Here is a 13760-nt window from a genome sequence, read left to right on the forward strand (position 1 = left end):
TTCTCTCCCTCCATATTCCAGCCGTCTGTTCCAATCCCCCTTTTCTCCTCCCTCCCCCATCTTCCTCTTTCCCCGCATAGCTCCACCCCCCCTAGGAACCTCGTTTCTCTTACAATTTTATTTCACTTTAGCTACCACTGGAAGTTGAGTCCTATCTCTTTATGGAGAGGGGAGAGGGAAGAAAAAAAGCACTTCTTCAAATTTGACCTTAGTCCATTAAATTCAATCTGTCTAGTATTTACAATAACAATCTTCTTTTAAAAAATAAAATTTATTAATTTTTAGTTTTCAACATTCAATTCCATAAGATTTTGAGTTTCAAATTTTCTTCCCATCTCTAAAAATATGGAACACTTCACAGATTCGCATGTCAACCTTGCACAGAGACCATGCTAATCTTCTCTGTATCTTCCAATTTTACTATATGTGCTGCCAAAGTGAGCACAATACCACTCTTCTAATTAAATTCTAGGGTTGATACAGGAAGGTGTAGGAGGAAGTGTGACCCAGAGCAGGTCAGGGTCACTCTGGTCCCTCAGTTTAGTACCACTTCTCCAGATGGCTTAGCAAGATGGATTATCTCTGTGGCATCCTCCTTCTTACTGTATCTTCATCATTCTCTCCATAAGCCCTCTTCGGTATATAGTCTTGACCAGTGGTGGGGAAAGCCACATGTGGCCCTCAAGGTCTTCAAGTGTGATCTTTTAACTGAGTCCAAGTTTTACAGAAGAAATCCTTTTATTAAGGGGATTTGTTCTGTGACGTTTAGATTCAGTGAATAGTCTTAAGACAATCAGTGGGATTTCTACCAGAACGTGTCCAAGGCCATTGAAGGTTTAAGGAATAAAGAAAAAATGATTATCAAGTAGACTATCAATTCCTTGACTTTATCTCTCATGCTACCCACTCTGACTATGACTCTGTGAATGAAGCCAAAAAGATTGGTTATACAAGTAAAATAAATCAATAAATTTGATAAATATAAAATATTGCCTCATTCCACACCTCTAATCCAATACCTCTATTCTGAATGATAGGAAGACTGATTCAATGCCTTTTAACATTATGATGAAGTAATGACAACAATAATAATAGCTAGCAATTATATAGGATTTTAAAATTTGCAAAGGGCTGTACATACATAATCTTATTTGATTCTCACAAAAATCCTGGAAGTTAGGAGTTGTTATCATCCCCAATTATACAGATAAGAAAATTAAGGAAGATAAAGTTTAACTCCTCTGCCCAGGGTCACACATTTATTAAGGCTTTGAAATTAGGTCTTCCTAGTATCAAATCCTGTGCTCTTCTTACCCACTGCACCATCTATCTGCTTCTGTATTACTCACAATTTTTAATAGTTAATAATTGTTTTCCTTTATATGTATATCATTCTCCTCATTCTGGTTATTTATCTTTGTATCAGTTCAAGTGAGTCTTCCCAAGTTTCTCTGAAATTTAATTTTTGTTATTTCCTATGGTGCAATTATTTTCCATATTATTTGTAGAACAAAGTTAATTTACTTTGTAGGAAATAAGGAGACACAAAGAAATTTTCAGCAAAGGAATAGCATAAGTGAACAATAGTTGAGGATTCAGAAAAAAGACCTAGTGATAAGCTAAAGACTAAGCCTATTTCCCAATTTTACCCTAGATTGGGCCTGTTGGTTGTTGAGACAGTACCAGGTGGGAGATATATGGCAGCTGAGAAATAGCCATTATTTTGCTTTCTTAGACACAGGAACTATATCCACACATCTGTAATAGGCATTCAATTAGCTCTTAGATTCTAGATGTCAATACTGAGGTTATAGAAAAGATCATTTTTAGGAATCTGAATTATATAGAGGGTATCATTTCCTTCTTTATGAATTACTCCTGTAAGGAACCATGCATTTGGTCCCATGATCTCTTTCTGCCTTCTAGACTCCTTTCACAGTTATAGTGTCTAATAGCTAGCGTTTATGCAGAGGTTTAAAGTTTACAAACACTTTACAAATATTAACTCATCTGATCTCTGTGAAAAGTTTGGGATGTAAGGGCTATTATTATTTACATTTTACAGATGACGAATCTGAGAAAAACAGAAGGTAAGTGACTTGTCCTGAGTTATAAAACTTGTATCTTAGGTCAGATTGGAATTCAGGTCTTCCTGACTCCTGATCCAGCTCTCCTAACCAACTAGCTACCCAAGGTTAAAAGGATATGGAAGGACTTAGAAGAGGTGTTCTTAGGGGCATAGCTATCACTGTGCCAGAATCATTATTCTAATCTTTTCTCTTTTTTGAGCAAACCCTGGTGCCTGATACTTTGAACTAGATATGACTCTGAAAGGAAACTCTCCTCATCCTACAGATGAGGAGACAAAGGCTCAGGCAGATTAATCAGCTTGCCTAAAGTTACTGGGAAAATAAATAGTAGAAATAGATTTCTTATAGACCCAAGTGGTAAAAGAAACACAAACATAGAAACACAAGGAAAGCATCTACCCATCAATATTATGCACCTAGATCAATCCTGCTCCATTTCACAGAAGACTGACCAAGCTCTTGCACTCTTCCTCCTTCCAAAGACATAGTTCTTTAGGCAAAATAGGCTACCTTAAATACTAATTCAGAGGTTCTGGATCTTCACTCTTTTATAATCTACCTATAGAAAGTATAAAAGTGAGAGAAAGACTGGCACCCTCATGAGATCTATTGGGAGAAGATGCAGCCCACATGCCCAGGTAGATAAACCCTATTGCCTCTCTGATTTTAATAATCACAGGTATTTGACCCCTCACTTAATATAAATTACTATGCTTCCTAAATGAGTATACACATGAAATCCTATTTTAAGTCAGGGATATTTTCTATTATGTATTCCAGGAAATTGATCTAGAGAATCACATAAATTCAAGGATGAAAATATTTTCACATATACTCCTGAAAACCTAGATGACTTTAGTAGATGCCAGAGTATTTACAGAAGGAGGAGAAAAGTATGCCATTCCAATAGGGTCAGAGTTTCTTGGACATTGTTATGGTAAATTTTTCTATTTTTTAATAGTAAACTTTCATGAAAGGAATATCTATATTATGGCTAGAAGAAGCGGATTAAATGTTTGGAGCTCACATGCTAGCCTTTAACTTAAGTAACTTTAAGAGTTTCAAAGTCTGTTCTATTTGTTAATTCATTTGATTTTCATAACAACTCTCTGTTACAGGTAGTATTGTTATCCTTATTTTACAGATGAGGAAACTGAGACACACAGAAGGTGCCTCAATTAAGTTACTTGTCCAAGATCACACTAATATGAGGCAGGATTTGAACTCAGATCTATGTAACTCCAGGTCCTAAACTCAACCACTGTGACAACTAGTTACAGAAAGATAGCCACATGAGAGCAATTCCTATCCTAAAGAGAGACAAAAATATATCACTTAAATAAATTAGTTAGAAATATATATTGTGAAGGTAGCAATTATCAGGGGTATTCTCCCAGGGAAGACCTTCCTAATTACTTTTGTGATGGTTGCTTCATGAAGACTCACAAATCTTCTGCTGATTCAGGCATTAGTCTCTCATTCTATAATCACAGTCTGGTATAAGTAGACAGTAGCTTGTTTCGTGGAGTTTCAGTTATGATATCAATCCCCACAGCAATGTTCAAAATAATATAAACCAACCCAAGGCCTGAGAACTTTAAAATTACAAGGAAGTTTATCACAAACAAAATTCGGCCACAAGGCTTTGTTCTTTGGGGAAGTATGATTGCCTCATCAATTCTGGCCTAGGCTTTTTGTAGAAATGACAGAATCAACAACCCAAGAATTAACACTTAAGCTATAATGGTTTAGTCAAATTGACTTTTGTGTAATGTGAAATTATCTCTTTCATTTTAAAATTATCATACAATATATTTGTTAATGCTGTTGATTTATTATTTATTTAAAATGCAAGGTTTTTTAATAGATCTTTCAAGGTAAATATGGGGTTTTGAAAAAACGTAATATTGTCTCTGGTATTATTAGTTAAAAACACCATGCAAAGATCTGTTACTAGATTATTTCAACATAACCACTATGCTTGTTTTATACACAGAAAGATAATTTTCTAATACGTTCTGTATTATTTTTAAAATTACTATCTGTCGTTAAATAGGCATGTGTTGCTTGATAAATCAATATGCTTGTAAGATTGAAAAATAAAATAAATGATTTTCTACCAAAAGCATAGAATGAGACTACTGATAAATAAAAACATTTTCTAATAGCTTAATAGTAGAAATTATTACAAATGTTTACAACATATATAGATGGTTATAGAATAAATTTCTTTGAAATCAACTGAAGGAAAGAAAAAATGGGCTATGTTATATTGGTAGAAAAATTTAATTTATCCCAAAAGATAAACACACACAAAAAAATTAAAGGAGTAAATTTTGCTATATAATGTGCTTTTTAAATTTATTCCAAGACATAATCTGTTATTATTAAAATAACATGAAAACAGGAAGGAAATATGTAATTTTACTTTCAAATATGTTGTACCAAACCCATTCTATAATCTATGAGAGGCTCATAGCAGAGGTTGATGTTTCTCCCCTGTTTAAGGTGACTGTAATCTATTTTGCCTCAGTAAATGAGAATAGATCTTGTCATAATGTGTTTCTATGGTAACTCATTTTTTATGATGAATATGAAAGTAATGAATCTCATGGGAAGTTTGTCCTTTACAGCAACTGGACAAATAAATATTTTATTTTTCTTTTAAATTTCTTTTTAAGATCCTTTGTTTCTAAGATGTTGGCCTATTTTATTTGAGTAGACCATGACAATTCAGATGGAGTTGTAGAGAGAAGTTGAGAGTAGAAATACACATTTAAAAATAATCTTCACAGTCAGAGATAAGGAAAAAATTATGTACAGAAAGTTAGGGGAAGTGATTTGTCCAAGGGTCACAAAAGTAGTAGGTAGAAAAATTCAAATTCAAATCCAGAAGACAAAACAAAACCAACCAACAAACAAAAAACAAAATGGTAATGAGCCTTTATTTCTTTCTGTATGAGAATCATTTCAAGCAACTGTGAATAATTGAACTGGAAAAGATCTATGTTTGGCCAAAGTAGACTGTGCCATGTTACCAATGAGAACATATTTTACTTGAGTAGACAGAGTATCCACCTGGAATTCTAGAGAGAAGTTAAGGTAGAGATACATATTTAGGAGTCATCTTCATAGAAGTGATAATTGAATCCATTAAAAAAATAAGATAACCAAGGACAAGATGGTAGAGAGAGAAAAGAGCCAAAGACTGAACTTTCATGAAAATCTCTATTTAAGAAGTGGGAGAAGCATAGGCGAACCATGAGAATTCAATGCAATGGAAGCCAAGGGAAGAGAGGAGATCAGTTGGTAACCATAATGATTCATTATGCCTTAAGGTTTACAAAATCACTTTTGTCAAGTAAATCTCTAATATACATATCATCTCCATCTTATAGATGAGGAAACAAAGTCTGAGGGAAATGAAAACATTGCCCAAGAAAGTGTTAGGTGTGATACTCAAGACTTTAGACTTTAGAATCCTTGGTCAAAGTGTTTGCATATAATGCCTCAACTAAAGAAAAAAGGCCCCTAAGATATGGGCAGAATTTTTATAATAACCATGTACAATTTCTTTTTCTTTTTGTTTTCCTCTATCTCTTTCCTAAAGGAATGAAGATATTTTGAATGAAAGGCAGCTAGGTGGTACAGTGGAGAGAGTGCTGGGTCTGGAATCAAGAAGACTCATCTTCCTAAGAAATCTGGCCTCAGAAACTTACCAGCTGTGTGACCCTGAACAAGTGTTACTTTAACTCTGTTTGCCTCAGTTTCCTCATCTGTAAAATGAATTGAGAGAAGGAAATGGCAAACCACTCCAGTATCTTTGCCAAGAAAACCCTTAATGGGGTAATGAAGAGTCAAACACAATTGAAAAAAAATTTTTTTAAAAAGATTAGAATAATAGTATTTAGAGTTGAAAAGGATAAAAAAATCATTAAATCCAATCTCTTCATTATACAGATAAAGAAATTGGGGTCCACAGAGATAAGGAAAGTGACTTATTCAAGGATCATAATTCAAGCCTAGAATAAAATTAAACAGATTGGTAGGGGCCTTGTTTGTTTTTGCTTTGTGGTTTTTATTTTGTTTGTTTTTCTTTATGAGAATCAGTTAAAGGATTAGAGTGGCTAGACTGGAAAAGAGACTGAGTGTCATGATAGCTGTCTTTGGAACAGACTTGAAATGTCAAAGGGGCAGATTAAGGTCAGATGTATTCAAGAAAAGGCTGACTGACCATTTATTGGGTATGATAGAAAGAAACATATCGTAAAATCCAATTCTCTTTGCAATATATTAAAAATATAATTTTAGGTTTTTTTATAGTTTCTAATGTCCTTCCCAATATGGAAATTTAGTGATTCTGTCTTCTTACTCCAAATCCCAAATCCATTCCCTTATGCCATGCTGCTTCTATGCTACATGAAATTCTCTAGAACCAGCCATATCTAAATGTCTATATAAGCATAAATTTCCATGAAAGCAACCAATGGAATAGAAAAGAAATGGAGAACATATTAACGTCTTTCAGACCCATTGTCTGATTCTCTGTAAGCTGGCCCACTGATGTCTCTTAGTCCCAGAGCATATAGGCCAATGCTTATTTTCACAGCTGTGTTGATGACCAAACCTTCTACAGAAAATATCTGAATGCAAACAGCCCATGAAGAAATATAAGGATTGCTAACCTGGTCAAGCCTCCTAACTCTTAGAACAATTGTATACCTCCTAGACATAAGCCTGGACTGTTTCCACTGGTGTGATTTAATTGATGACAGCTAGGGAAGGCAACAGTGATTTCTTCCATCTATGTGAAACTTTTCTTCCACAGAAATGAAAGCATTTTATAGTATCTTATTTATCCTCATTATATCTCCATGAGGGATGTCAGAGCAACAGATTCTCTTCCCCATATAAGAGGAGGAAACTCTGAAATAGAAGATGTTTTAAATAATGTATGTGAAGTCGATCAAAAGCGCATGAACAGTTAATAACAGAATTGGGAATAAAAGTCAGATTATCTGAATTTAGTTGATGTAACCCTTTCTGCTAAATTATAAGTCCTAGAACCTTTTCATCCCTTGAGGATCATCTCACAGAAAGCCCCTCCAACCCTCTTGACTCCTTTCCTTAACTTGAAGTTTCACAATTCCTCTCTCCCCAGTGACACCCCCACAAAGACCCCTCAAAGCAGAAGTTTTGTAAACTGTGGAGGGAGAACAAAACATTATTTCTCTCCCTTCTATCTAAAAGAACTGCTCTCTTAATGAGGAAATTGTAAGGAAAGGAGAACACAGAAATATCAATAATCTTTTTTCAAACCCCATAATATCTTTAAAGTAGATAAATATTATTATTTCCATTTTGCAAATGAAGTAAATGAGGTTCAGTAAAGTTTAGTGATTTGCCAAAGTTCACAGATGTAGCATGTAGCAGAGGTAGGAAATAAATGTACCTTGTTTAAAATGCAATTCTCTTTGAAATACATAATGCTGCCTTTCATGGTAAAAGTTGGAGGTGAGCAGAGAAGCTTGAGAGTCAATAAGGTGAACATGATTTTCAGACTTTGAAGAGCAGTGGAGTAACTTAATCATATGGAGGGAAAGTGTTGTCCTAATAAATTATTCTTTTGTCTCCAGACCTTAAGGACTTTGGTCTTTACAAGGCCCTCAGTAAAGTGAGATATGGTAGATTAGACTATGTCACCTAATAGCAGTCAAGTGAGGCCTTAGGGAAACTGAACAAATCTTATTTCCTTTTAATTTAATGTGATTTTACTTTTATGTTTGCATGCTCCATGTTCTTTATCATTCTAGGAAACGATGTTCTTTTACTTTAATAACACCTTAATCACAAGAAAAATTTATTTATTTCCCTTTATTTGTTGGATTAATAAGGTCCTTCCAGTTGCTTGACTCATTTTTATTATGAATATACTAGCAATATTTTGAGACATCAATCCAAAATATAGCTATATCTAAGCACCCAAGGTTTTGGATAGGTATGCCCCAGCATCCTAAAGATAAAATATTTCTGATATACTTTTTTCCACTTATTTCTCTGAGAGTGAAATTGGGACATGCATTGAATGTGGTGGGCCTGGAATGAACAGAGTCCAGTTATGTGCTTACTTTTCTAAAGTCGTATCTCAGTGGTTTTAATTAAAGAGGAAAGGAATTGTTCGTGCAGCTTGGTTTCTTTGTAAGATCACTCCCTAGTAAGAGAGAAAGTAACAAACCAGAAATAAGTAATGATGAGGGTCCCAAAACCCATCAAGTCTTACAGTACATTAGTGTCTAGTAATTCTTGTGATTATTCTATATCTAGCTATAATTGTGTGCTGATGAGGATGTATAAGTCTCAATACTATGCTAAACACTGATTCTTCAACTGTAATGTTACAACTGATGGTAGTGAAAACTTTACCTAACACACAGGAGCTGAAATTAGGAAGAGAAACAAATATCCTGATTGCAAAGAACTGTCTTGGCCAATTACCTAATTTAGAACTAAATAAACTCTGATATAGTCTCCTTGAATATGTAAAAAATAATACCTAAAAATAGGGTTCTTTCTTGGGTGATGGGGGGGGGGCTGCCTATGGCACACTGAATATAAATCTCATGATAACCTGGCCTATTTGGAGAAAGAGTTAGTAATAAATGAATATCTCTCTATTCTGTTGTGAGAATCAAACAGATAATCCATGGACATCATTTTGCAAACCTTAAAGCAGCATACAAACAATTGACTTCATGGTGATTTCTCTATATCCTAGAGAAATATTTAAAATTCTGAATAAATACGGAAAAGCAAGTTATATAAGTAGTCAGAAAGAAATGACTGACTGCCACAGGTTCAAAAGGAAAGGATGCAGTGGCAAAGTAGAACCCAAGCTAATTCAGCATTTCAGTTGCTTAGAAGTCGTGCATAGTGCTACAATGATGTCCTGCATTTAAGGGAAACAATTTCTGATGTTGAAGAGGTCAACAATCTCTCCTCTTTCCACACATCGGGAAGTAAATGCTCTCTAACTGGATAGTTATATGGTAAGGGTTACCACAGTGATACCAAAAAGAGATAGCAGAGTCCAGTGTATAACTTCTTTTTAATTAGAATTTGTTGAAGGATAATGGACTGTATATAAAGATTATCGAAAAGCGTGCTTGAACATGACTGCTTTTGACACTTCTCTTGACTTAAAATGGATCTTCATGTTTCATCAATTTCTCTGTCTTTGGAGAACAATCTGCAGTTAATCTCTAGCAGATGATCTCTTCAGCAACAGGCATCTTCAACAAAGCATTCCTTGGGAGAGTGCTATATGAGAATTTTTTCCTTCTTACATAAAGTTAAAGTTCTAACTGACATAATTTATTAGCAAAGTCTCACTTGAAGTCATTGCAGCATTAATTGGCAAATATACATGTGGCAAAACTTGTGGACAGTCATTTCAGAATTTCTGGTTTGCATTTTATGCCACTCAATACAGGTGGCTCACCTCGGGGTGAGGTTTGGAGAAAATTTATAATAGACAGGTTCTCAAAATTTGTCAAGGTATGACAAAGACTAAATGACTTTGGGTGATAGAAGTTATCACAGGATGGACAGCAAAATTTAGATTATAGTCATTACTCTAAGAACGACCTATTGAGAAACTGCCAGTATATCTTATGGTTATGTATGTGTGTGGTTGGGGGAGGAGTAGAGAATAAGTTTTATTCAAGCTTCCATAAAAATTATAAAGGGAAGGAGAAAACTGTTAAAGTTTACCATGCAAATTGGAAGTTGACAAAAAGCAATATGTAGAAAATCTACAAGTTAACTCAAAATACAAGCAAAAGAGCTAATAATAAACATTACTTAGTTTCTTCTAATTAGTAAAGAAGTTTCCATAAATTATCCTTATGTGCATTTTCAACAAATGGCAAAATTGAACTGAATCCAATCCTGGATAGATATTTGTTTTATCATTTAGCCTTACATCCACAGACAAGTAGTAATTTGAATTATGAAGTGGGTCCTAACATCTCATATCTTGAGCTGAGTCACAGTCATCACAAGAACCAAAACAAATGATGTCAAAGAACAATTATACTGATAAAACCATAACCTCTAGAAACTCTCAGGTAGTTCTGTTACTTTGAAATATACCAGCATATATTCCAAGTACAGTATACTTTCAAATTCTCTTCTGGTATTTGAAGTCTTTACCATTTAAGACATAATTAAAGAATCTTGGAAAGCTGAGTAGAGCAACCTAGATTAGTAAAAGATTATTCAGAAGGATTTGTAAAAAAACAAAAAAAAAAAACAAGAATTGGAATCATTTATGATGGTGTGAAAATGAACACATACTTATATATTTTCACAAATATGAAGGATGGCGGTCACTATTTGCTCTACTGACCACTGATCAAAAGAGAATCCCTTTTTCCTGGTTTCTATAGAGCCCTCCACCAGGCACAAAGAATAATTTCCTGACATCTAGTCTATTAAAGAACCTCCACAAGCTATAGTGTTTGCAAAATCTTTCTTAGAGATCTTAAGAATGGGATAGGTCTTCAGCTAACTACCATGCTATTAGGAACTCAGAGCAGAGATAACACCAACTAGCATTCACATCGTGTTTACGGTTTGCAAAGTACTTTAGAGACATCTTATTTCATACACACAATATATATCCCTGAGGAGTAGGTGCTGTAATTACACCCATTTTTCGGATGAGGAAACTGAGGCAGGGAGAGGTGTAGTCAGAATGACTTAGAAAAACCGACAGGAGAAACTTGACAGTAGGACTAAGGATTATATTCATTAGTGTGGCCTAGTCTGCATTTTGAATATCCAAGGGGGGAAAGGGAAAAATAAAAACAACTATATGTGCTAATTTTCATAGAATAAATGAAAGATCTTAAAATATTCATATATCTATACACAGATATGTATATATACACACATGAGTAGAATATATAGACACAGATATGTATATATAATTTGTGTGTATGTAAATAAGCATGCATATATAAGTTCTAAGGCATTCATTTGGAGATCTAATGAAAGAGCCTAAAATCTAACAGATGACATGATGAGTTATTTACCTCATGTTTTAATGCTAGTAGGAATTTCATTAACTAATATCTTCTATCAATCATTCTCACTATTCCATTTTAGCATAGTTAAGTATAATGTTGCTAGCAAATATGGCTAAAGTTATTAAAACTGAAAAATGTCAGTATAAATGGTTAAGTTATTAAGGCATTATTATTATATTAATATTAATGCTAAGAATAAAAGCTTGCATTATAAAACATGCAATATGATGTCATCAATTCAAAACCTTAATTTAAAAGGAGATAATTCTAAACAATAATTTTGTCTTGATACTATGAAAGCCCTAAACTGCATATATCCCTAGATTATCATACTAAAAATGGAACTTATGTCACTGCGTCTGAGGAGAAAACAATGAAAATGGAAAGCTTTGTAGGAAATAGAGGACTACATTAGGTTCCAAATTAAATGCCTATTTTGTGGTATAGTTTTTCAGCTTCACAGAGATGAGATTAAGTTAAAGCAAAAGCCAATAATGCCACTATATTCCTAGAGTGTCAGAGATGACAAAATATATAACAGCACACCGCAGACAACCTAACTAAATGAAGTTAACAAATATAACATAAAGAGACAGGATTCCACAATATCTAATTGATCTTGAATCCAGGAAGGCCTGAGTATAAGTCCCACCTATATCACATACTGGCTATGGAACCATGGGCAAATCATTTAACCTCTCAGTGCTCTAAGCAACTCTCGAAGACAGTACACTGCAAAGAAGGTGTTGGCATATATGAGCTGACTGAGTTTTACCTAGGAGCTCCTTCTAACAAGAAAATCATTACTCTAGGCCCTCTAGACCCTATCCCTAACAAATGTAGAGAGAATGTGACATTAAGGGCATTGAACTCAGTGCCCAGGTTTTGCTGTTCTCACCTTTCCAATACTTTTCTCAGTACTCTCACTTCCGTCATTACCTCCAACAAGAACAATGAAGTTGTCTGTTATCTTGGGGAAAAATAGAAAAGAAAAGTCCATGGGATCATATATTTTGAACTGGAAAGGACTTTTGAGACCAATTAATCTAATCACTTTATTTTTATAGATGAGGAAAATGAACCCCAGAGAGACTGTAATTGGTCAATTTCAAAATGAGAGAACTGTAGACACGATTATTTCTATTGTAGATACAGGATTTTGTTGGCCTTCATATTTTTTTTCCTTTCGATATTTTTGAAGGTTCGTGATTTTGATATATGCAGTTTTGCCATTTTGGTGGCAGATCCTTGGTTTTGGAAAGGCAGATTAATTCAACTGTTGATGGTATGGTGTAGTAAAAAGAACACTGGCTTTGGAACCATAAGCCTTGGGTTCAAATCCCAGTTCTTGATTGCTGTAAGATGGTAGGAAAGTCTCTTTGCCTCTTTGGGGCCTTATTACTTCACTTTAAGAATGAGAATATGTAGCAAAATTATCTTTATATTCCCTTTTACCTCAAATTTCTGTTGTGTCTAAGTCAAGTATAATTATGTCAATAGATAATTGACCTTCTAGTCTAAAGAACTTTTAAAGGCATTTTGCACATGTATATGGGAATATAAATATTAAGTAACATAATATTTCTCATTTTCTAAGATTCTCTGCTTTCTCTTAAGTTTCTAAGATTCTTTTTTCACTCATAATTAAATATAAAACTTTGCTGTTTGGGTTATAAAATTATTGAAGGATAAAAAAATATATTTGTGATTGTTAAAAATGTCACAGATCAGTAGCTACCAAGGATGATTAGTCTACAACATCTTCTACCCATGCTCATTTGATGATCACTTTGATAGATCTACAGTTTCATGACTATAGACATTCCTTCCAGTCATAACAGCCCTATCCCATCTTCTCATTATTTATATTCTTCCCCATTAAAACAAACAACAACAAAAATAAACTTGTCGTAGATGTTTGTACTACTTTGAAGAACCTTTTCTCATTCTTCTAATGTGTTATGGGTATCAATACCACACTTGTATCTATTATCCCTCTCTTTGGCTACCATGTTTTCAGGACATATCTATTTTTGATATTTTTTACACCACTTCCTACACTCAATTCACTTCATCTGTTAGTCATATATTGTGCCATACTTTAGTAGTAAGTGCTTAACAAATTACTCTTAGGGGCAGTTCGGTAGCCTAGTGGATAAAGCATCTGCCCTGGAATTAGGAGGACGTGAGTTCAAATATGACTCCAGACTTTTACTGTTGTGTGAACCTAGGCAAGTTATTTAACCCCATTGTCTCAAAAAAGAAAAGAAAAGATTGTTGATTCACCATCTTTCCATAACCTTGAGTGGGGGGGCAAGTATAATTTAAGTTATTCTGAAGTCATGGTGTCTTATTGAAAGCTATGAGAATATACATACATGTGCATATGTGTACATACCTGTGTATCCACATCTCTATATGCCTACTGCAGCCAGACACACCTAGGGACCATTGAAAGCACTTTCCCCTTTATGACCTAAAAACACATTGAAATGACTAACATATATAACAAACTGAACAGCCATCCAAACCCATCAAAAGATCCTAGGACCCTAGGACTTGAAAGGTGTTGGTACTCAAC

At 34.3% G+C, this 13760-nt stretch overlaps 1 non-coding gene across 1 annotated transcript; it reads right to left on the reverse strand.

Annotated features, from left to right (window-relative positions):
- Positions 1-339: 339 nt before the first annotated feature.
- Positions 340-445, reverse strand: LOC138164500 (U6 spliceosomal RNA). The gene has a single exon (XR_011169082.1). It is a non-coding gene; the product is annotated as a U6 spliceosomal RNA (small nuclear RNA).
- Positions 446-13760: the final 13315 nt, after the last annotated feature.

Source organism: Petaurus breviceps, unplaced genomic scaffold (assembly GCF_028583685.1).
Source record: "Petaurus breviceps papuanus isolate PSGF00001 unplaced genomic scaffold, PetGlider_PUasm1.0 189, whole genome shotgun sequence".
In the NCBI taxonomy this organism is placed as follows: domain Eukaryota; kingdom Metazoa; phylum Chordata; class Mammalia; order Diprotodontia; family Petauridae; genus Petaurus; species Petaurus breviceps.